This window comes from Oncorhynchus clarkii, chromosome 2, assembly GCF_045791955.1.
Source record: "Oncorhynchus clarkii lewisi isolate Uvic-CL-2024 chromosome 2, UVic_Ocla_1.0, whole genome shotgun sequence".
Classification (NCBI taxonomy): domain Eukaryota; kingdom Metazoa; phylum Chordata; class Actinopteri; order Salmoniformes; family Salmonidae; genus Oncorhynchus; species Oncorhynchus clarkii.
This window is the reverse complement of record NC_092148.1, coordinates 18,403,774-18,429,335: the sequence shown is the minus strand read 5'-3', so window position 1 is coordinate 18,429,335 and position 25,562 is coordinate 18,403,774. Positions and strand designations below refer to the sequence as shown.

At 42.9% G+C, this 25,562-nt stretch overlaps 1 protein-coding gene across 1 annotated transcript in view; it reads left to right on the top strand.

The window, feature by feature from the left end:
• LOC139423656 (glutamate receptor ionotropic, kainate 2-like) overlaps positions 1-25,562 on the top strand; it is a 217,856-nt gene that overhangs the window by 5,650 nt on the left and 186,644 nt on the right. The window lies entirely within an intron of this gene.

The window sequence follows — 25,562 nt, the reverse complement described above, 5'->3', positions numbered from 1 at the left end:
AACCCGGACGACGCTAGGCCGGTTACGACTTGTTTCAAAAATGTATTTAAAAAAATGCAAAAAACGGAAAACTGGTATATGTATTCACCCCCTTTGCTATGAAGCCCCCAAATAAGATCTGGTGCAAACAATTACCTTCAGAAGTCACGTAATTAGATAAATAAAGTCCACCTGTGTGCAATCTAAGCATCACATGATCTGTCACATGATCTCAGTATATATATATATATATATATATATATATATATACACACCTGTTCTGAAAGGCCCACCAAGCAAGCGGCATCATGAAGACCAAGGAGCTCTCCAAACAGGTCAGGGACAAAGTTGTGGAGAAGTACAGATCAGGATTGGGTTATAAAAAAATATCAGAAACTTTGAACATCCCATGGAGCACCATTACATCCATTATTTAAAAAATGGAAAGAATATGGCATCACAACAAACCTGCCAAGAGAGGGCCGCCCACCAAAACACACAGACCAGGCAAGGAGGGCATTAATCAGAGAGGCAACAAAGAGACCAAAGATATCCCTGAAGGAGCTGCAAAGCTCTATAGCGGAGATTGGAGTATCTGTCCATAGGACCACTTTATGCCGTACACTACACAGAGCTGGGCTTTACAGAAGAGTGGCCAGAAAAAAAAGAAAAAAAGAAGCAAACATGTTGGGTGTTCGCCAAAAGGCATGTGGGAGATTCCCCAAACATATGGAAGATGGTACTCTGGTTAGATGAGACTGAATTTGAGCTTTTTGGCCATCAAGGAAAATGCTATGTCTGGCGCAAACCCAACACCTCTCATCACACCGAGAACAACATCCCCACAGTGAAGCATGGTGGTGGCAGCATCATGCTGTGGGTATGTTTTTCATCGTCAGTGCCTGGGAAACTGGTCAGAATTTAAGGAATGATGGATGGCGCTAAATACAGGGAAATTCTTGAGGGAAACCTGTTTCAGTCTTCAAGAGATTTGAGACTGGGACGGAGGTTCACCTTCCAGCAGGACCATGACCCTAAGCATAGTGCTAAAGCAACACTCTGGTGGTTTAAGGGGAAACATTTAAATGTCTTGGAATGGCCTTGTCAAAGCCAAGACCTCAATCCAATTGAGAATCTGTGGTATGACTTAAAGATTGCTGTACACCAGCGGAACCCATCCAACTTGAAGGAGCTGGAGCAGTTTTGCCTTGAAGAATAGGCAAAAATCCCAGTGGCTAGATGTGCCAAGCTTATAGAGACATATCCCAAGAGACTTGCAGCTGTAATTGCTGCAAAAGGTGGCTCTACAAAGTATTGACTTTGGGGGGTGAATAGTTATGCACGCTCAGGTTTTCAGTTTTTTTTGTCTTATTTCTTGTTTGTTTCACCCCCAAAAATATTTTGCATCTTCAAAGTGGTAGGCATGTTGTGTAAATCAAATCTATTTTAATTCCAGGTTGTAAATCCACAAAATAGGAAAAATGCTAAGGGGGACAATACTTTCGCAAGCCACCGTATACAATTATCTGTACCCGCTCACTGCTTCACAGTCGTTCATGTGATTTCTGTCATTTACTTTATCCCGCTAAGGAATTATACATCACACTGTATTCACCCGTCCACTGTAACTGTAGCCTGTCAGTTTTTCAGAAACACACACACACACACACACACACACACACACACACACACACACACACACACACACACACACACACACACACACACACACACACACGGAGGCCCTGATTGAAATGCACACAGCATCCGCACAAGCTGCCACTATGGCAACAAGCTGGGCCTCTGCTGCTACCACACGTCAATCTGACAGCGCTGTCTCACTAACAGTAGAACGGGGAGAGTTGTCGGGAAGCATTAAGTCCTCCATATCGTCTGTGCTTCAACCACACTCTCCCCTCCTCCCCCCTGGTAATCCATCTCTGTGTGTGCCCCCGGATAATCTTTCTGTCTGAAGATACGCTTTCTATACACTTACACTTGTGTTCACAAAGTTATAATCTTTAAACTACCCCTTATATGCCTCGCTAGGACGGCCACGCCGGCTATACGTTGCAGGCCCAGATGGAAAGCTTCAGCACCACTGACAGCGGAAAGCGCCTCCTCACGCCGGTGTATGAACACTGCTTTATTCTACTAGAGCAGAAACACACGATTAGTGGAATGCTTGTTAAAGGAGCAGCTTTCGTTTGGCTGCAGTTGTGAAAGGTCTCCCTGCTCTGTTTAAAGACGGTGTTATCCTGCTTTACACGTCGTTAGGGTTATCCTTTTTGAGGACACAACGCAGTATACAGCTAACATCAGCGGAGGCTGCTGAGGGGAGGACGGCTCATAATAATGGCTGGAATGGAGTAAATGGAATGGAAAGACATGTAAGACAATTTGGAAGAATAGTAACATTCAATGTTTATGTTAATAATACTAATTATGTGCTTCTATTATACTGTAATATATACAGTACCAGTCAAACGTTTGGACACACCTTCTCATTCAAGGGTTTTTCTTTATTTTTACTATGTTCTACATTGTAGAATAATAGTTAAGACATCAACACTATGAAATAACACATATGGAATCATGTAGTAACCAAAAAAGTGTTAAACAAATCAAACTATATTTTAGATTTTAGATTCTTCAAAGTAGCCACCCTTTGCTTTGATGACAGCTTTGCCCACTCTTGGCATTCTCTCAACCAGCTTCATGAGGAATGCTTTTCCAACAGCCTTGAAGGAGTTCCCTCATATGCTGGGCACTTGTTGGCTGCTTTTCCTTTACTCTGCGGTGCAACTCATCCCAAACCATCTCCATTGTGTTGAGGTCGTGTGATTGTGAAGGCCAGGTCATCTGAAACAGCACTCCATCACTCTCCTTCTTGGTCAAATAGCCATTACACAGCCTGGAGGTGTGTTGTGGGTTATTGTCCTGTTGAAAAACAAATGATAGTCCCATTAAGTGCAAACCAGATGAGATGGCATATCGCTGCAGAACGCTGTGGTATGCATGCCTGTTAAGTGTTCATTGAATTCTAAATAAATCACAGACAGTGTCACCAGCAAAGCACCCCCACACCATCACACCTCCTCCTCCATGCTTCATGGTGGGAACCACACATGCGGAGAGCATCCATTCACCTACTCTGTGTCTCACAAACACACAGCAGTTGGAACCAAAAACCTCACATTTGGACTCATCAGACCAAAGGACAGATTTCCCCCAGTCTAATGTCCATTGCTTGGGTTTCTTGGCCCAAGCAAGTATCTTATTATTATTGATGTCCTTTAGTAGTGGTTTCTTTGCAGCAATTCAACCATGAAGGCCTAATTTACACAATCTCCTCTGAACAGTTGATGTTGAGATGTGTCTGTTACTTGAACTCTGTGAAGCATTTGTTTGGGCTGCAATCTGAGGTGCAGTTAAATCTATTGAACTTTTCTTCTGCAGCAGAGGTAACTCTGGGTCTTCCTTTCCTGTGGCAGTCCTCATGAGAGCCAGTTTCATCATATTGCTTGATGATTTTTGTGACTGCACTTGAAGAAACTTTCAAAGTTTTTGAAATTTTCCGCATTGACTGACCTTCATGTCTTAATGTGGTGATGGACTGTCATTTGTCTTTTCTTATTTGAGCTGTTCTTGCCATAATATGGACTTGGTCTTTTACCAAATAGGGCTATCTTCTGATTACCACCCTGCCTTGTCACAGCACAACTATTTGGCTCAAACACATTAAGAAGGAAAGAAATTCCACAAATTAACTTATAATAAGGCACACCTGTTCATTGAAATGCATTCCAGGTGACTAACTCATGAAGCTGGTTGAGAGAATAGCAAGAGTTTGCAAAGCTGTCATCAAGGCAAAGGGTAATTTTGAGCCTGTAATCAAACCCACAAATGCTAATGCTCCAGATACTCAACTTGTCTAAAGAAGTCCAGTTGTATTGCTTATTTAATCAGCACAACAGTTTTCAGCTGTGCTAACATAATTGTAAAAGGGTTTTCTAATGATCAATTAGCCTTTTAAAATGATAAACTTGGAATAGCTAACACAACGAGCGATTGGAACACAGGAGTGAGGGTTGCTGATAATGGGCCTCTGTACGCCTATGTAGATATTCCATCAAAAAATCTGCTCTTTCCAGATACAATAGTCATTTACAACACTAACAATGTCTACACTGTATTTCTGATCAATTTGATGTTATTTTAATGGACAAAAAATTAGCTTTTCTTTCAAAAACAAGGACATTTCGAAGTGACCCCAAACTTTTGAACGGTAGTGTATATATATATATATATATACAGTGCCTTGCGAAAGTATTCGGCCCCCTTGAAATTTGCGACCTTTTGCCACATTTCAGGCTTCAAACATAAAGATATAAAACTGTATTTTTTTGTGAAGAATCAACAACAAGTGGGACACAATCATGAAGTGGAACGACATTTATTGGATATTTCAAACTTTTTTAACAAATCAAAAACTGAAAAATTATTCAGCCCCTTTACTTTCAGTGCAGCAAACTCTCTCCAGAAGTTCAGTGAGGATCTCTGAATGATCCAATGTTGACCTAAATGACTAATGATGATAAATACAATCCACCTGTGTGTAATCAAGTCTCCGTATAAATGCACCTGCACTGTGATAGTCTCAGAGGTCCGTTAAAAGCGCAGAGAGCATCATGAAGAACAAGGAACACACCAGGCAGGTCCGAGATACTGTTTTGAAGAAGTTTAAAGCCGGAATTGGATACAAAAAGATTTCCCAAGCTTTAAATATCCCAAGGAGCACTGTGCAAGCGATAATATTGAAATGGAAGGAGTATCAGACCACTGCAAATCTACCAAGACCTGGCCGTCCCTCTAAACTTTCAGCTCATACAAGGAGAAGACTGATCAGAGATGCAGCCAAGAGGCCCATGATGAACTGCAGAGATCTACAGCTGAGGTGGGAGACTCTGTCCATAGGACAACAATCAGTCGTATATTGCACAAATCTGGCCTTTTATGGAAGAGTGGCAAGAAGAAAGCCATTTCTTAAAGATATCCATAAAAAGTGTCGTTTAAAGTTTGCCACAAGCCACCTGGGAGACACACCAAACATATGGAAGAAGGTGCTCTGGTCAGATGAAACCAAAATGTAACTTTTTGGCAACAATGCAAGACGTTATGTTTGGCGTAAAAGCAACACAGCTGAACATACCATCCCCACTGTCAAACATGGTGGTGGCAGCATCATGGTTTGGGCCTGCTTTTCTTCAGCAGGGACAGGGATGGTTAAAATTGATGGGAAGATGGATGGAGCCAAATACTGATGGAGTCTGCAAAAGACCTGAGACTGGGACGGAGATTTGTCTTCCAACAAGACAATGATCCAAAATATAAAGCAAAATCTACAATGGAATGGTTCAAAAATAAACATATCCAGGTGTTAGAATGGCCAAGTCAAAGTCCAGACCTGAATCCAATTGAGAATCTGTGGAAAGAACTGAAAACTGCTGTTCACAAATGCTCTCCATCCAACCTCACTGAGCTCGAGCTGTTTTGCAAGGAGGAATGGGAAAAAATGTCAGTCTCTCGATGTGCAAAACTGATAGAGACATACCCCAAGCAACTTACAGCTGTAATCGCAGCAAAAGGTGGCGCTACAAAGTATTAACTTAAGGGGGCTGAATAATTTTGCACGCCCAATTTTTCAGTTTTTGATTTGTTAAAAAAGTTTGAAATATCCAATAAATGTCGTTCCACTTCATGATTGTGTCCCACTTGTTGTTGATTCTTCACAAAAAAATACAGTTTTATATCTTTATGTTTGAAGCCTGAAATGTGGCAAAAGGTCGCAAAGTTCAAGGGGGCCGAATACTTTCGCAAGGCACTGTATATATATCTCATCACATTCTATCACTGTTTCTGGGATAAAGACTGGAGCCTGGTGGAGGTAGAGACGTCGGCAGCTGGCAAGCAAGCAGGCAGGTATGCAGGCAGGCAGGCAGGTATGCAGGCAGGAAGGCAGGCAGGCAGGCAGGCATGCAGGCAGGCAGGCAGGCAGGCAGGCAGGCAGGCAGGCAGGCAGGCAGGCAGGCAGGGCCCACCCCTTCAGCTTGTTGCTGTGGACATTGTGTTAATCAAGAATAACAATCTGATTGTTTTTTTTTTATCTCCCAAAAGACATCATGTCAGTATCCATATCTAGAATTGCTGTCTATATGTTGCCTGTATACCGTTATCTAAACAGATGCGCTTTGCACAGTCCTCCTGGAGGCTTGATTGATTTAGAATAGGAGGATATGTATCGCTCGTCTGTTCCAGTCAGCCTCTACTGTGTGTTCATCAATAGGGTATAACCTCTGGAAGCTCTGATAAACTGAGCGAAGGTAAGGTCAGGTGTGTTGGTCATAGGGTTGTATGTATGGAGGGGAAGTCAGCAGTTTAGTATCTAATGAGTATGTACAGCAGACTAAAATGATAAATACTCCCAGTCCTTCACACAACAACTTTCTAAAAGCTTTCAGGAAAAAGAGCCTGTCAATAACACAGAAAAGCCTGACACAACACACACAGAACAATAGATCCCTCCACCGCCCTGCTTCCTCTCCCCTCAAATAATTTGTAAATAAGAAGATTTGCGGCAGAGAATTGCGAGCTACTTAGATGCGTGGCAAAGCGGATCATTGAGCGGAGCGGGGGAGAGTTAGTGGTTAGGTATGAAATGGAGGTGATTGGCAGAACCAGTCTCTATTGAACGCCTGGCTAATGTGTTCAGATGATCTGTTTACAGTTTAGAGCTATCGTTAGGAGGGGAGAATTGTTTGGACACACACACACACACACACACACACACACACACACACACACACACACACATGAACACGACCATTCTCTCTCTATATATATATATATATATATATACTGTATATATGTATATACAGATATGAAGTGGGAGATGGAGATATGAGTGATTATAAAAGCCCACATGGCCATTTCACATCTGCCAGTAAATGAGCTCTCCAACTGTTCTCACTTGATGGGTTATGTGGCTCGGAGGTGTGAAGCAGACTCTGTCAAAAGAGGGGTTTATACAGAAACTATAATCAGGTAGGAGGTGAAATGAAATTCACTCCGCCACGCTGCAGGATGAGGTGCTGTTGTGGGAGGATTATTTTGAATATTTACTTGACAAAGAACATGGTGGCATGATAGTGTCCTGATTTATAACTGTGATTCTGCTCTATATTATGCTGTGTATGTACTGTAGCTAGCATGTTGTTTCAGGTCAACTAGCTTCATTGATTCAACATATGGACTACTGAATACTATTGTTGAAGAGAGAGAGAGACAGAAATAGAGGACGAGAAAGAGAAAGCCATATACAGGTAAATGCTCAAATAAAGTATCTTAATAGGGTAATTGGACCACCACTAGCCACAAGAACAACTTCAATGGGCCTTGGCATAGATTCTACAAGTGTCTGCGACACCATTCTACCACAAGAATGTTTATAATTTGGTGTTTTGTTAATGGCGGTGGAAAATGCTGTCCCAGGCGCCGCTCCAGAATCTTTGCCTGATGACTTAAACTTAATTCTTCCGCTGCTCTATGTTTACTACATACTTCAATCTGAGACTGCCATCATTTAAGTCATTTGTGGTGATGTCAAAATGAGGGTTGTATAAAATAATTTCATCAGCAATTGGATCATCTCTAACCAATCAGAGAATCAAAGCCAATGATGAATTAGGGTTAGGGAATTTTCGAAAACACCACTTTATCCATGTGTGTTCTGGCTCTGGCCCCACCCATCGGTTTCTGGGACCAATCAGACAGCCTAGAAATGATCGAGGAGGTACTCAGATCCAGACTCATTGTGGAGAAGAAATGAACGTCCGTGGGCGTGGCGTAGCGTTTGGCCAGAGCAAGGAGTTTGGGTAGCCAAGCAACCAGAATCTCCCATAAGTATTCATTTGGGTTGAGATCTGATTACTGACACACACACACACACACACACACACACACACACACACACACACACACACACACACACACACACACACACACACACACACACACACAGCCTTTGAGACCCCTCAAAATAATGGTAAACTGAGCATTTTGACACATGATGGGATGTTAATTGCTTTAATAACTCTGGAACTGTGGAAGCACCTGCTTTCATTATACTTTGTATCCCTCATTTACTCAAGATCTTCCTTTATTTTGGTAAGGACTTTTATATAGAGAGAGATATAATGGGATAGTTGGAGTAAGAGGGGGAGAGGAGCGAAGAGCGGTTACTAGGCTGTTTCTCCTCTCTCTCTCTCACTCTCTCTTTGACCAGTCTATCCACCATGGAGCTGACTGTCCATTTGTCTAGAATGACCCCTGACCTCCAGCACTCCTCTGATGGGAACCACTAGTAACGCTGTGCGACTGCTCCCTTTGACCTCCTATAGTGGTAACAACATAAAGATACACGTAAATTAGATAAGTATTAGATTTGATTGTGATAGTATCCACCTCAAAGTAAAATCCCACTTTTTGATTTATATAATATTCATACAGTATATTAGGTACAATATATTCATAATTACACCATCTATGTTGAAGTTAGTTTAGGTAATTGTGAGTGCATTACCACCTTGTTTTTGCAATCAAATTAGAACATGACAGGATAAACTGATACATCAAATCAAATCAAATTGTATTTGTCACATACGCCGAATACAACTGGTGTAGACTTTACCGTGAAATGCTTGTTTACGAGCCCTTCCCAATGATGCAGATTTGGTACAGGGAGTACCAGTACCAGATCAATGTGCAGAGGTACGAGGTATTTGAGGTAGATACATTTAAATTTGATGAGTTTGCAGCATATTTCAGAGATAAGATAGCAAACAATGGGTATCAGTTAATCAAGACCTGGTGAGAAGTTTGATGATATGTGCCCTAGCCTACCACATAAAGGCACGATTGAGTTATTTTCTCTGATTGATTGATGCAGACATGCTCAGGATGCCACAATCTAAGCCTTCTACCTGCCATCTCGATCCTATTCCCACAACCTTCTTCAAAACAGCTTTTAATTGCATATCTGAAGAAGTGTAAGCTATTGTTAATCACTCCCTGTTCACAGGCACTTTCCCCACTGCACTAAAAACTGCTATGGTGAAACCCCTTCTGAAGAAAAGTCATCTAGATTCTTCAGCTCTTAGCAATTTTCAGCCAATCTCTAACCTTCCATTCTTAAGCAAAATTCAGAAGAAATTGGTTTTCAAACAGCTAAATTATTTTTTAAGTACCAACTGTATTTGTGAAAAATTCCAATCTGTTTTTTTTGTGCCCACCACTGCACAGAGACTGTTAAATTTGCAAAGGATCTTAGAGCCAACACAGATGCCAAACAGCTCTCTGTCTTGGATTTAAGTGCTGCGTTTGACACTGTTGACCATGATGTCCTTCTGGACAGACTAGAGAGGTGGCTTGGCCACTCGGGTCCAGTTCTAAATTGGTTTAGGACCTATTTAACCGGTCAAGAGGTTTTGTCACCTATTGTGAACATAACTCAGAGAAAATAGATATCATATGTGGCGTTCTACAAGGTTCGATTCGGGGTCAGGTATGGTTCAGTTTATATGACCCATTGGCAGCGTTATCAGAAAACACAATATTGATTTTCACTGCTACGCAAACTTTACATTTCTGTGTCCCCAGAGGATTTCAGCTCCACAGATTATAAGACTGTATTAGTGATTTAAATACTTGGATGGCTCACAACTTCCTCCAGCTAAATCAAGACAGGACCGAGGTACTTATTATTGGAGTCTAAGGACAGAGAGAGAATCTGGCCGCAGATTTGAATTAGCAGGCAATAAAGATCAAAAAACATGTATTTTAAATTCTGAACTCAATTTCGAATCACACATTAGGAATGTGACCAAAATAGATTTGAACCACCTGAACATTTCCAAGGTGTGTCCGTACCTGAGTGGGGCCAAAACTGTGGACATATTTAAAAGGGATCTTAAAACCTTCTTAGCTTTGCTTTTCCTTAGGGTGCTTTTTAGTCTTTTAGTTTGTATTGTTCTTCTTTAGTTTTTTCTGTCTGAAATGTGCTATATAAATAAAGCTTGATTTGATTTGATATGCATATGAAGGCAGGGTCAAGTGACTAGGCATCAGGATAGATAATAATACGAGTAAAATAAAGAACAGAGTAGCAGCAGCTAATGATGAGTGTAAAAGTAGTGTGTGTCTGTGAGTGTGTGTGTAATATGTATGCATGTGTGTTTGTGTTATGTCGGTATGCATGTGTGTGTGTTGTGTTTGTGTGCGTATGTGGTGTATGTGAAGTTGTGTGGGTTTTGTGTGGGAGTGTCAATGTAGCGTGTGTGAGTGAGTGTGTATATGGTGTGTAAACAGTATATAGTCTAGTGAGTGTGTATATGGTGTGTATACATTATATAGTCTAGTGAGTGTGTATATGGTGTGTATATGGTGTGTATACAGTGTCATGATGTTGGCCTGGGGGTAGGTTTATGACAGTCATAAATACCTCTTCCCCCCATTTTCCTCTCTCTACCCTACTGATCTTACATTAGCAAACCCCTTGGTTAACATAGAGATTCTGGGAACATCAGAAGGTGGGGAGAAATGAACTATATTCTGGTAATCCGACCAAATGAACATATGCGGTGGTACTTAATGAAAATGATTGTAACGCTGGTCGTTGGAATGAGGTGAGGACCAAAGCGCAGCCTGGTAAGTATTCATCATTATATTTATTAAACAGAGAACACTAAACAAATCAAAAACAATCGAAAACAATCACCCACACCACACAGGTGGGAAAATGCTACCTAAGTATGATTCTCAATCAGAGACAACGAACGACACCTGCCTCTGATTGAGAACCATACCAGGCCAAACACAAAACCACAACATAGAAAAAAGAACATAGACTACCCACCCAACTCACGCCCTGACCATACTAAAACAAAGACATAACAAAAGAACTAAGGTCAGAATGTGACAATGATCAGTTCGGTTGTCATCTGAGACATTCTCATCAATGATAAGATGACATAAACTCTACAGTGGAAAGTCTACACATCAGAGTTATCGGATTCACATGGAATTGTTGTTCAATTTAAATGTTTGAATATGAAATTATTCATGATGGGATGAAATGTGATTTTAGCTTCTAAAATGTGAGATTTGTGTTTTCATAAGGTTAGGGCTCTGCTCAATCAGTGGCCCGCCCCTGTGAAGGGACATGGGTTATTACATTTTTCAAACACCCCCTCCTCTCCCTTCCTATATAAAGCCTTGACGACAATATAACCTCCTGTTCCGAGGATGTGAGGACGACGGTCCGATGTCAGAATGGTTCAAATAATAAATACAGAACGAAACCAACATCAGTGTGAGCTTTGGTTGCGAATGGTATGAACTTTAAACTCTTATTCACTACAGAAGTGATACCTCCTAGCCTTTGAGTTAGCAACAGCAGCTGCAACCGAGGGTTAGGAATGAACAGACAGAGTATTCCGTCTACCACACAACAACGTTACTACAACGTATCCAATTTACCAGCAGAGACATTCTTCAAAGGACAAAGGACTCGGTTTGGCAACACGGCCTTCCATCTACCACCAACCTACCGAAACACATTTTAGAGTAAATATTTATTGCATTTTCCTTTTCCAAATGGGCAGTAATTTAGAATGCATAAGATACTGTATTTACGATAGCACAGCTTCTTCCTTTGTTACTCAGTCTTCCCACTCTTTCACTCAAACCCAGCCCCTTTTCTTTTGTGTAACAAGCTGTCATATCTGTTCCGCCCACCAGGGACGTTTTCCTTTATGACGTAATTTGTAATCAAGTTATGATTTAATTATGTGTATGTGTAATTCCGTGTGATTAGTTAGGTATTTAGTAAATACATAATTAAACCCAATTTTGTATTGCTGATTCAACTTGTTAGCCAGGGTTCGTGCAGATAACCAAGAATTTACAACTTTCAGATGAGACTGAATTAAGGTGACAATTAATATTGACTGCTATTGATGTAAAATATTACTAGGTCTTTAAGAGTTTATTCGGAAGATAACAGCTCTATAAATATTATTTTGTGGTGCCCCAACTCTCTAGTTAATTACATTTACATGATTAGCTCAATCAGGTAATATTTTATAGAATAGCATGTCATATCACTTAATCCGGCATAGCCAAAGACACGACAACAGTATATAGTCTAGTGAGTGTGTATATGGTGTGTACACATTATATTGTCTAGTGAGTGTGTATATGGTGTGTATACATTATATAGTCTAGTGAGTGTGTATATGGTGTGTATACAGTATTTAGTCTAGTGAGTGTGTGTATACAGTAAATAGTCAAGTGAGTGTGTATATGGTGTGTACACAGTATATAGTCTAGTGAGTGTGTATATGGTGTGTATACATTATATAGCCTAGTGAGTGTGTTTTTGGTGTTTATACAGTATATAGTCTAGTGAGTGTGTTTGTGGTGTGTATACAGTATATAGTCTAGTGAGTGTGTTTGTGGTGTGTATACAGTATATAGTCTAGTGAGTGTGTTTGTGGTGTGTATACAGTATATAGTCTAGTGAGTGTGTTTGTGGTGTGTATACAGTATATAGTCTAGTGAGTGTGTTTGTGGTGTGTATACAGTATATAGTCTAGTGAGTGTGTTTGTGGTGTGTATACAGTATATAGTCTAGTGAGTGTGTATGTGGTGTGTATACAGTATATAGTCTAGTGAGTGTGTTTGTGGTGTGTATACAGTATATAGTCTAGTGAGTGTGTTTGTGGTGTGTATACAGTATATAGTCTAGTGAGTGTGTTTGTGGTGTGTATACAGTATATAGTTTAGTGAGTGTGTTTGTGGTGTGTATACTGTATATAGTCTAGTGAGTGTGCATAGGGTGTGTGCAAGATAGACTCAATGCAGATAGTTTGGGTATCATTAGTGAACTATTTAACAGTCTGCCTAATTAGCAGTCTTATGGCTTGGGGGTAGAAGCTGTTCCTGGATGGCATGTGATATATGTTTACAATAACTTTCCTGAGGCATGCATGGCCTGGGGACCCACACGTACCCCGGCTTTAATTAGTACACAGACAGAGATGTGCATCTTCATATTAGAGGTCAGCTTCACAGGGCTAGTAAGGAAGCTATCATATCAATTACAGGCTTGCTGCTGGTGTATTGTTGGCTGAACTGAGTTTGACCCCAGTTAGAAGAAGCTAATAATGCCTGATGGAGCCATCTAGTAGAGAGGCTGATATATTTTAAAGCGGAGATGTTGCTGTGTTTCTATGTGGTTGATGGGGTGATATCAAGTTGTTGAATGTTTTCAGAAATCAGTGCTTGACTCCAGCGTTGGGATTGCTTCTGCTGGAACGGACATTTTAAGTGTTTATTTACTAAATGTAACGGAAGGAGAGCCTTGCTTTTCTCTGCTTTCCTCCATATAAATGGAGTTGATATATTTTGCCATCAGCACTTCTCGCACCAATAACTGCCTGGGAAGATGGGTCCTCGGGTCAAAAATGGTGTATAAAAATCAATTTTAAATCAATTGAATGTCTTAATGGTGTGATAACTTAACTGTAGCTCACACCGTCGGTGGCAAGTATAATGCATCCTATGCTAGTCCATGGAGATGGGTGTTTTATGACATTGAGATGTGGGAATCAGTAAAACATTTATCTGTTGCCAAAGGAGCAACATTTAACCAACGTTGTCGCTGTTAAATCACAGACTGCAGCCACGGCTGGTGATAAACCTGAGGGGCGGGCGGGCGGGCGGGCGGGCGGGCGGGCGGGCGGGCGGGCGGACGGACGGACGGACGGACAGACAGACAGACACACACACACACACACACACACACACACACACACACACACACACACACATCAGAAAGTCTAGGTGATGAGAGGCCTACACAGCGTCAGAGAGGACCTTGGCGTGAACTAGAGATCTGCGCCTGTAAGCATATTGCCAAGTGTTTTAAACGCTCCTCCATCATTTAATATGGGAGCCAGTGGGACAGGGGTCAAGGTCAAATAATGCAAGGAGTGTTTTTAATGAGAGAGAGAGTTGCCATTGGGGGTGCCAATGGGTGGAAGCTTGACATTTTGACAGGCATCAATATCGAACATTATTGATTTCATTTCCTCGTAGGCCTATCATATTTTATGCTAATTTAATCTGTGTGGCTTGTAGGTGTGGGGAGTGGCGTAGGATGGATGTTTTTATGATTATATGATTATAGGAAGACACTACAGATTTGTGTCTCCTGTCTGATAGGTATTTTTGTGGAGGACAACATACCATACTGTAATGTTGCATGGTTGGCACAGGATGGCTGTAGGCTAAATATCATTATATCACATCCTTCATTGAGGAGAATTCAACCAGATGATATGAAATTGACACCATAGCTGTGTCTGAAAATGTAACCCTCCAATGGCTACATTTGCTGCTCACGTCCTGGTTTAAAGACCACTTCCTGCTCAGGTGTTCTTCTCTCCCTACCTAGTCATTACTGCAACAGGCTGACAGTATTACAGTCCCTACAACTTCCCCATGTTGCAATCCTATCCTGCTTGTTTTTTTAAATGCATGAACTAACATCTGTTGGATGAAGTGACATTATAGCTAGAAGCTATCATTTTGCTTCAGGAGCTTTCACGCCATAAGGGATTTCCAGAGGAGTGGTGTGTTTTGACTGAGGAGGAAGGCTAATTAAGAATCACTTTCTCTACTCCTGCAGCCTCCCATGCAGCCTTCTCCCTTCTTCTCCTCTCTCCCGGAAGAGGTGACAGGATTTTTCCACTTCCGTGCTTTTGCATTAGAAGATATGTGAATAAGCAAATATTAGGCACAAACACCTCCCTGCCTAAATTCTTCAGTCACAGTGTGTCTTTCATTAAATACATGTCCTATGTCTTATGTGCTCTCTGTTTAAAAATGCATGGCATCCCCGGTTATCTCCTGCACATTATAACCAGAGAGGCTGCTTCTTCTTCTCCTCTTTACTTAAACATTCTCAAAATGGCCCCTGCTTTTACCCTTCATTGCTAGATATATTCTGCCTCTTGAATTCTTTCTTTGCTGTGTGTATATATAATCACCCTCCTCTCAACGCTAGGCTAGCTATCTTAAAATCACCCTGCATTATTTTTCAAAGGGTTGTAAAATGTATAAGAAATATATTTCAGTGAGTTAATTGACTTAATTTGCCTTAGTTCTGCCAGTCCGAATGATCAGCTCCCTCAAATAGAGTTTAGCAGTGGCAGCTTTGTGGGTATTACACTCTGTCCTGGCCCACAGCCAGCAGACTCCCAGTAAATATATTTAAATCAGCGCTAAGCTGCTTAAAATATTCATGTTTCACTCTCAGCTAGTTTATAGAAATGTGAAACTGTCGCCCACTCGCAAATCAGTTACACGGTTAAAAATATATAATTTTAAGTTTTCAGGAACAAAAAAAGGAAGAGAGAGAGCGTAGCAGTGATGCATTAAACCCATGTGTGTATGCATGTGTGTGTGTCCACGGAGTTACACACAGAAATGTGGAGAAGAGAGTGGGATGGCACATTCCTCTCAGGCCTGTGACGCTGTGATGCGTGAAGCGATTTAATGTGCCTCATGAAGTGATTATTCTAAAAGCCCCTCTCTTCCTTTCCACATCCCTCTATGACTCCATCCCTCTATGGCTCCATCCCTCTATGGCTCCATCCCTCTATGGCTCCATCCCTCTATGGCTCCATCCCTCTATGGTTCCATCCCTCTATGGCTCCATCCCTCTATGGCTCCATCCCTCTATGGTTCCATCTCTCTATGGCTCCATCCCTCTATGGCTCCATCCCTCGATGGCTCCAAATCTCTATGGCTCCATCCCTCTATGGCTCCATCCCTCTATGGCTCCATCCCTCTATGGTTCCATCCCTCTATAGGTCCATCCCTCTATGGTTCCATCCCTCTATGGCTCCATCCCTCTATGGCTCCATCCCTCGATGGCTCCAAATCTCTATGGCTCCATCCCTCTATGGCTCCATCCCTCTATGGCTCCATCCCTCTATGGCTCCATCTCTATATGGCTCCATCTCTCTATGGCTCCATCTCTATGGCTCCATCCCTCTTTGGCTCCATCCCTCTATGGCTCCATCCCTCTATGGCTCCAAATCTCTATGGCTCCATCCCTCTATGGCTCCATCCCTCTATGGCTCCATCCCTCTATAGGTCCATCCCTCTATGGCTCCATCCCTCTATGGCTACATCTCTCTATGGCTCCATCCCTCTATGGCTCCATCTCTCTATGGCTCCATCCCTCTATGGCTCCATCTCTCTATGGCTCCATCTGTCTATGGCTCCATCCCTCTATGGCTCCATCTCTCTATGGCTCCATCTCTCTATGGCTCCATCCCTCTATGGCTCCATCTCTCTATGGCTCCATCCCTCTATGGCTCCATCTCTCTATGGCTCCATCCCTCTACATATCATATCATATGAAATGGTTGATGGACATCCAAAAATGAACACATACCATACGAAACGTAGACCAGCGCTCCATTACAAAACACGTTTCCTTTTCTTTTGGGGAAATTATAATCTGTGTTCTAATTGTACAATTTCTCTCCATTTCAGAACATTATTGCTAGTGAACATGACCAGGGTTTAGTTTAACTGCAGATGGGTCTGGAGAGTGAGAGCCCTACAGTACTATGCAGCTTCACATGGTTGACTTTCGCTGAGTGGATGAGGATGGGTTTAGGTAGCTCCAGGCAGAAGTGCTGACTGACGGTAGGTAGCAGTTTGGAGGTGACTGGTGGGACAGTGGTGACGATGCGGTTATGGTGGAGGGGACACAGAGGTGACACTGAGGTAGACAACATGACTGTGTGAAGTAGAGGTGTTGCCTTTCTCAGATGATTCCATAGTCCGATATTTGAGTCGGGTACTGATTCTCTGTCCTTGTCCTTGACTGTCTGCATTGCATGCTTGTTGTGTCCCAGGTCCTATCATTGTATTCCATGTCTCATCATAGCATCCTGAGTGTCTTCCTGGATTTTGTTCAGTAGGCACAAAAGATTATAAAACACTCCAGAATGGAGTGAAAATGGATAGGTATTAGGTATTAGCTTGTCCAATAAGAAATCTCATTTTCCGATGCAAAACATTTTGTCCTGTGTGTTTCTGTGTTTCAGGCATTTTGCTGGCTGAGGATAATTAGGCTGTCATATGGCTTCTTGCTAGCCTGGTCCCAGATCTGTTTGTGCTGTCTAACCAACTCAACATCATTAGCAGTTCTGATCTGGAACCAGGCTAGTTTCTGGTAGGGTCTCAGCCAGATGTCTCTATTCTCTGTCTCAGGCTGTGGGACATATGATGCCTGGAGGAGACAGACAGCATGCTTCTTGGGATGCAGAGCCCCACTCCTTGAGAATGGCAGAGACGTTATTCTGAGTCAATAACTCATTTGGGGGGTTATGAATTAGAATGATCTTGCTGAGGGGAAGGTAGACTCCAGCCTGTATCACAATTCCAGTCGCTGGCCTTTAAAAAAAACTGGAATAGTAGTCTGCTCAGAGAATCAATGCTCGGAATGCAGGGCCCACAGGGACAAATACCAAGATTCTATTTTGATCGCACACAAATATGCACGAACACACACATGCATGGCACACAGACACAGACACACACACACTTATCTGTCAAACGTGTGAATTTCTGCTGATACGCAGAAAATCCAATTCTGAAATGTCATTTTAAAATTTCAGGGCCATTTAGATTGGGTTGTGTGTTGAGACTGATGGCTGGCTCCATCCACTCTCCAGGGGAAACGGATTATATGTCAATATGTCCTCAGTGACTGGGACTTTCTTTTATTAGCAAGTAGTTGTATTGATGTGTCATCCACATTATGGAGTGGCTTAGCTAACAGTGTGTGTATCTTTGAGTGTGTGTGTGTGTGTGTGTGTGTGTGTGTGTGTGTGTGTGTGTGTGTGTGTGTGTGTGTGTATGTGTGTGTGTGTGTGTGTGTGTGAGTGTGTGAGTACAACTCTTCATATTTTCAATCATGGTGGTGGCTGCATTGTGTTATGGGTATGCTTTTCATCGGCAAGTACTAGGCGTTTTTGTTTTTTGGGAGGATAAAAATAAATTGGAATAGAGCTAAGCACAGGCAAAATCCTAGAGGAAAACCTTGTTCAGTCTGCTTTCCAACAGACACTGGGAGATAAAGTCACCTTTCAGCAGGACAAAAACCTAAAAGACAAAGCCAAATAAATATGCGCTGGAGTTTCTTACCATGACGACATTGAATGTTCCCGAGTGGCCTAGTTACAGTTTTGACTGAAAATCTATGGCAAGACTTGGAAATGTATGTCTAGCAATGATCAACAACCAACTTGACGGAGCTTGAAGATTTTTTTAAAGAGTAATGTGCAAAAATTGTACAATCCAGTAGTGCAAAGCTCTTAGAGACTTACCCAGAAAGACTCACATCTCTTAGAGACTTACCCAGAAAGACTCACAGCTCTTAGAGACTTACCCAGAAAGACTCACATCTCTTAGAGACTTACCCAGAAAGACTTACATCTCTTAGAGACTTACCCAGAAAGACTCAACGCTCTCTGAGAGACTTACCCAGAAAGACTCACAGCTCTTAGAGACTTACCCAGAAAGACTCACAGCTCTTAGAGACTTACCCAGAAAGACTCACATCTCTTAGAGACTTACCCAGAAAGACTCACAGCTCTTAGAGACTTACCCAGAAAGACTCACATCTCTTAGAGACTTACCCAGAAAGACTCACATCTCTTAGAGACTTACCCAGAAAGAATCACAGCTATTAGAGACTTACCCAGAAAGACTCACAGCTCTTAGAGACTTACCCAGAAAGACTCACATCTCTTAGAGACTTACACAGAAAGACTCACATCTCTTAGAGACTTACCCAGAAAGACTCACAGCTCTTAGAGACTTACCCAGAAAGACTCACAGCTCTTAGAGACTTACCCAGAAAGACTCACATCTCTTAGAGACTTACCCAGAAAGACTCACATCTCTTAGAGACTTACCCAGAAAGACTCACAGCTCTTAGAGGCTCACCCAGAAAGACTCACAGCTCTTAGAGACTTACCCAGAAAGACTCACAGCTCTTAGAAACTTACCCAGAAAGACTCACAGCTCTTAGAGACTTACCCAGAAAGACTCACAGCTCTTAGAGACTTACCCAGAAAGACTCACAGCTCTTAGAGACTTACACAGAAAGACTCACATCTCTTAGAGACTTACCCAGAAAGACTCACAGCTCTTAGAGACTTACCCAGAAAGACTCACAGCTCTTAGAGACTTACCCAGAAAGACTCACATCTCTTAGAGACTTACCCAGAAAGACTCACAGCTCTTGGAGACTTACCCAGAAAGACTCACAGCTCTTAGAGACTTACCCAGAAAGACTCACAGCTATAAATCTGCCAAAGGGAGTTCTAACATGTATTGACTCTTAAGTGTGAATACTTATGTAAATGAAATATTTCAGTATTTAATTTTCAATAAATATGCAAGCATTTCTAAAAACATGTTTTCACTTTGTCATTATGGGGAATTGTGTGTATTTTGAATTCGAGCTGTAACACAACAAATGTGAAATAAGTCAAGGCACATATTTTCCTGCGGAACCAAGCCTTCCTCTGTTTGCTAGGTCCATCCAGGATTGTGTTCAGTTGGTGGAAAACATTTTAAACCAACTTGTGAAACACAAGACACAGTATTACTACAACTTGTCCAGTAACACCATAAATGTTATGTTTCCATTTCAAAGCGTTTTACTACTGAACACATCCCAGATCCCAGTGTGAGAAGGTCAGTCAGAGTGCGTGACAGAGGTTTGCAGGGCCAGCTGAGCGTCCTGTAAACCAGTTCCTCTGGGGTGTGGTGCTGTACCTGCAGATCAGAGAGAGGAGGGGCTGGGGGTTAGAGTCTGGTTGTGTCTGGGTGTGTGCCTCCATAGAGAGTTACTAGTGTTGAGTCAACAGGAGTTCAAGAGGTTCTGCTCTTCTCACTGCATCATGACTTGACTATCTTGACTTATCCTGTTTAGCTTCTAGTGGTGCAAAGAGCCTCACTGCACTCTGAAGGTAACCAATGATCTCCTGTTATATAAACAACTTCAATCCCCTGCACTTAGGGCAATACTGTCTGCATGCCCCACATGCATATCCTTACTGCTAACTTATACACTATTCATCATCTGCCTCAGTGGTTGCATCCTAAAGAATCCTAAGGAGAGAAGATGTGGTGTGTCTTTGAGGAGAAGTTCTCTGTTCTGTGAAGCTATCAGAGGAAGTGAGTTGCACCCGGCTGGCTGCTGACTGGAGAAGAAAGAAATAAAGACAGACTTCAGGCGTTTCCTGGAAGTGCTGTGCCATCACAAAGAACAGGATCACTGAATTCAACGTGTGTGCTCAGATGTTTTATCTGCACTTTGTGAGACTGTGTGTGTGTGTGTGTGTGTGTGTGTGTGTGTGTGTGTGTGTGTGCGTGCGTGTGTGAGCGCAGATGTTTTATCTACACTGTGAGTCTGTGTGTTTAGTGTGTGAGTTTGTTTTTCTCTGCACTAGACTTGTTGGGTCCTCCTTAGCTCAGCACCTCTCTCTGCTCTCACTATAACCCCTTGGAGAATTCTATCAGACACAAATATTCCCAACGCAACATGACTCCCCTCCCATTTTGAGCTGTAGCTAAGGTTGGAGTTGTGTGTGTGTGTGTGCACGTGTTTTTGCGTGTTTGAATGCGTGTGTATGAGCATGTGTGCTTATGTGTGTCTCTCTCTCTCTCTCTCTCTCTCTCTCTCTCTCTCTCTCTCTCTCTCTCTCTTCTCTCTCTCTCTCTCTCTCTCTCTCTCTCTCTCTCTCTCTCTCTCTCTCTCTCTCTCTCTCTCTCTCTCTCTCGTCATGTATTGGTGTGTGTGTTTGTGTGAGAGTGTTAGTGTGTGTGCCTGCGTGCGTGCGTGTGTGCGTGTGTGCATGTGGACTGCTGGGCTTACCATACGGGAGGAGGAAGTGCTCTGATTTCCCTAGACATCATGGTCAGGCTTCAACGCTTCATGACAGCAGTCTTCTACTAATCAATGGAGTGAGGGAAGGAAGGATAGAAAGGGAGACGCAAAGAGAGAGAGAGAGAGAGGGAGAGAGAGAGAGAGAGAGAGAGAGGGAGAGAGAGAGACAGACAGACAGGCCAGAGGGTAGAGAGAGAGAACAAATGTAGGAAAAGAAAGTGAGAAAACAACAGTGCAAAAATAGAGCGGGAAGAGAATGCAGAAGGAGAGAGGAAGAGAGAAGGGTGGAGGTCAGAGAAGATATGAACAGACTGGGAGAGACAGAGATAATTGAGGAACTAAATAAATAATGTTTCGTAAGATTAAAAACAGTGTAAAGTGTAAAGTCAGTGAGACTATGGGAGCCTACAGTATTAGCTACCTTGTTACTCTGTTACTCTCATCTCATCCAGCCAACTCAACACAACATACCAGGAAGTCCTGGACACTGCACTGTACACTACAGCACTACCAATGGGATGATGCAGAGAGTTTATGTGTGTGTGTGTGTGTGTGTGTGTGTGTGTGTGTGTGTGTGTGTGTGTGTGTGTAACACATGTGTGCGTTACTGTAACTGTAACTGCCACCTTGGGACATGTGTTTAGGTCAAAGCCATCCATTCAGTTATCCATTAGGAGTGTGAGTCTCAGTCATAGTGCCATGGGGCTAGAGAAGACTGAGTCTCAGTCATAGTACCATGGGGCTAGAGAAGACTGGGTCTCAGTCATAGTACCATGGGGCTAGAGAAGACTGAGTCTCAGTCATAGTACCATGGGGCTAGAGAAGACTGAGTCTCAGTCATAGTCCCATGGGGCTAGAGAAGACTGAGTCTCAGTCATAGTGCCATGGGGCTAGAGAAGACTGAGTCTCAGTCATAGTACCATGGGGCTAGAGAAGACTGAGTCTCAGTCATAGTACCATGGGGCTAGAGAAGACTGAGTCTCAGTCATAGTGCCATGGGGCTAGAGAAGACTGAGTCTCAGTCATAGTACCATGGGGCTAGAGAAGACTGAGTCTCAGTCATAGTACCATGGGGCTAGAGAAGACTGAGTCTCAGTCATAGTACCATGGGGCTAGAGAAGACTGAGTCTCAGTCATAGTCCCATGGGGCTAGAGAAGACTGAGTCTCAGTCATAGTGCCATGGGGCTAGAGAAGACTGAGTCTCAGTCATAGTACCATGGGGCTAGAGAAGACTGAGTCTCAGTCATAGTACCATGGGGCTAGAGAAGACTGAGTCTCAGTCATAGTACCATGGGGCTAGAGAAGACTGAGTCTCAGTCATAGTGCCATGGGGCTAGAGAAGACTGAGTCTCAGTCATAGTGCCATGGGGCTAGAGAAGACTGAGTCTCAGTCATAGTACCATGGGGCTAGAGAAGACTGAGTCTCAGTCATAGTGCCATGGGGCTAGAGAAGACTGAGTCTCAGTCATAGTGCCATGGGGCTAGAGAAGACTGAGTCTCAGTCATAGTACCATGGGGCTAGAGAAGACTGGGTCTCAGTCATAGTACCATGGGGCTAGAGAAGACTGAGTCTCAGTCATAGTCCCATGGGGCTAGAGAAGACTGAGTCTCAGTTATAGTCCCATGGGGCTAGAGAAGACTGAGTCTCAGTCATAGTGCCATGGGGCTAGAGAAGACTGAGTCTCCGTCATAGTACCATGGGGCTAGAGAAGACTGAGTCTCAGTCATAGTACCATGGGGCTAGAGAAGACTGAGTCTCAGTCATAGTGCCATGGGGCTAGAGAAGACTGAGTCTCAGTCATAGTACCATGGGGCTAGAGAAGACTGAGTCTCAGTCATAGTACCATGGGGCTAGAGAAGACTGAGTCTCAGTCATAGTACCATGGGGCTAGAGAAGACTGAGTCTCAGTCATAGTACCATGGGGCTAGAGAATTCTGAGTCTCAGTCATAGTGCCATGGGGCTAGAGAAGACTGAGTCTCAGTCATAGTGCCATGGGGCTAGAGAAGACTGAGTCTCAGTCATAGTACCATGGGGCTAGAGAAGACGGAGTCTCAGTCATAATGCCATGGGGCTAGAGAAGACTGAGTCTCAGTCATAGTACCATGGGGCTAGAGAAGACTGAGTCTCAGTCATAGTGCCATGGGGCTAGAGAAGACTGAGTCTCAGTCATAGTACCATGGGGCTAGAGAAGACTGAGTCTCAGTCATAGTGCCATGGGGCTAGATAAGACTGAGTCTCCATGGTATGTTGTATTAAACATCAGAGAGAGAGAGAGAGAGAGAGAGAGGGGATGTAAGTAGTGGTATGGGTCATACATACACTATATCAGAGTGGAGTAGTGTTCGATCCACTATTTGATGGAGTTCATGTTTGAGTTATTGATTCAGTGTTGGTTCAGTGCTTTGTACTGTGTTGTGTTTGGCTGGTAGCTTCCCAATAGAAATCTGGTTGTAGAATTGAGCTTGTTAGATTTGGTGCAGGATGATGCCTTCTAGTCTATATGCAAATGTATGTGTGGCTGTGAGTACAAATTAACTGTGTAGAATAAACCTGTATGTATCCAATGAGTTAAATCAGGAAGCATTGTTCTATCGGGGGTAAACAAATGAACAAGGTCTAATTTATAACCAAACTGTCCATTTCCCTGTGAGGAATACAATTAGGCTGATTGAAAATGCTGGACATGTATTGATGCTGGCAGTCTAATTAATGCCCTCTTTTACTGGCATGAACAGCAAGCAGTCTGCTACCCATTTGTTCTGTGTCTGTGTGTCTGTGTCCCTTTGTGACAATGTTGAGTCACATAGGTTTGGGAGTGTATGTGTGTGTCAGTGTTTGTGTGTGTCTACATTCCCTTTGTTCCACACAATACATGATGCTTCACATAGGTTTGCTGTGCATTACAAATTTGCTCACTGCTGTGTGTGTGTGAGAGAGAGAGATTGCTTGAATGCATACGTGTGTGTATTATACTGTATATTTAATGATTAGACACACCTTTTCTCCATATTCTCAATGTCTGCAGTAGCTCCTCTTTCCTCCATGTGCTGTTTGAAATCCACAGCTCCATCCCTGGGGTACAACAAACTTAAAGTAGCAGCGCCAGCAGGTTGCTGTACAGTCACCCTTGCCTTGCTCTCCTGTTCTCTACCACTGTTCTATAGCACGGTTCCAGCCAGGTAAGACAGAGAGAGGAACACATGTCTTATGACAGAACAGTGACCCCCACCCTCTCCACTCTGATACTTCCTATGTGGCGACCCCTGACCTCTCTCCTCTCGCTAAACAACTGTGATATCATGTTCCTCTCAGGTCACCCCACAGGGGATCCCCCCTGATTCATTAGAAACACAGACGGGTGACAACGGACCCTAAATTATTCAACACTCTCTTGTGAGTCGGAGAGAAAGAAAGAAACCACCGCCATCTCTCTCTTTTTACCTCTCCATCCCTCCCAGATCAATCAATCCTGTTTAAAATGGGATGTGTGTGGTGGACTAAAAATGGATGTGGGTACATTGGAGAGGCCTGTAGACTGCTAGAAGTAATACACAGTGGCACCAGGCACAGTAAGACATCAGTTCTGAGGTATTTGGGAGGTTTCCTGTCACTGTGAGTGTGGCCCAGATCTCATTCTGAGGTGAAAATAAGCAAAGAGACCTGTCGGGAGAGTTGTGTTGGCAGGAGGCCATACTGGAGAAGTGCAAGAACACACACACAGAGAGAGAGAGATAGATAGATAGATAGGGAGAGAGATAGAGAGAGAGATAGATAGAGAGAGAGAGAGAGAGAGAGAGAGAGAGAGAGAGAGATAGAGAGGGATGGATGGATGGATGGATGGATGGATGGATGGATGGATGGATGGATGGAGGGAGGGAGGGATGGATGGATGGATAGATGGATAGATAGAGACAAAGAGAGGGAGGAAGAGAGAGAGAGAGAGTGAGAGAGAGATAGAGAGAGAGAGAAAGGGATGGATGGATGGATGGATGGAGGGAGGGAGGGAGGGAGGGAGGGAGGGAGGGAGGGAGGGAGGGAGGGAGGGAGGGAGGGAGGGAGGGAGGGAGGGAGGGAGGGAGGGAGGGAGGGATAGATGGATAGATAGAGACAAAGAGAGGGAGGAAGAGAGAGAGAGTTATACTGATCTCCGGACAGTAAAAAACTCCACCAGTGAACAGATGTCGTGTCTTTGGCTATGCCGGATTAAGTGATATGACATGCTATTATATAAAATAATTTCTCTGTAATTAATATCACCTGATTGAGCTAATCATGTAAATGTAATTAGCTAGAGAGTCGGGCACCACAAAATAATATTTATAGAGCTTTTATCTTCTGAATAAACTCTTAAAGACCTAGTAATATTTTACATCAATAGCAGTCAATATCAATCGTCATCTTAATTCAGTCTCATCTGAAAGTTGTAAATTCTTGGTTATCTGCACGAACCCTGCAATACAAAATTGGGTTTAATTAT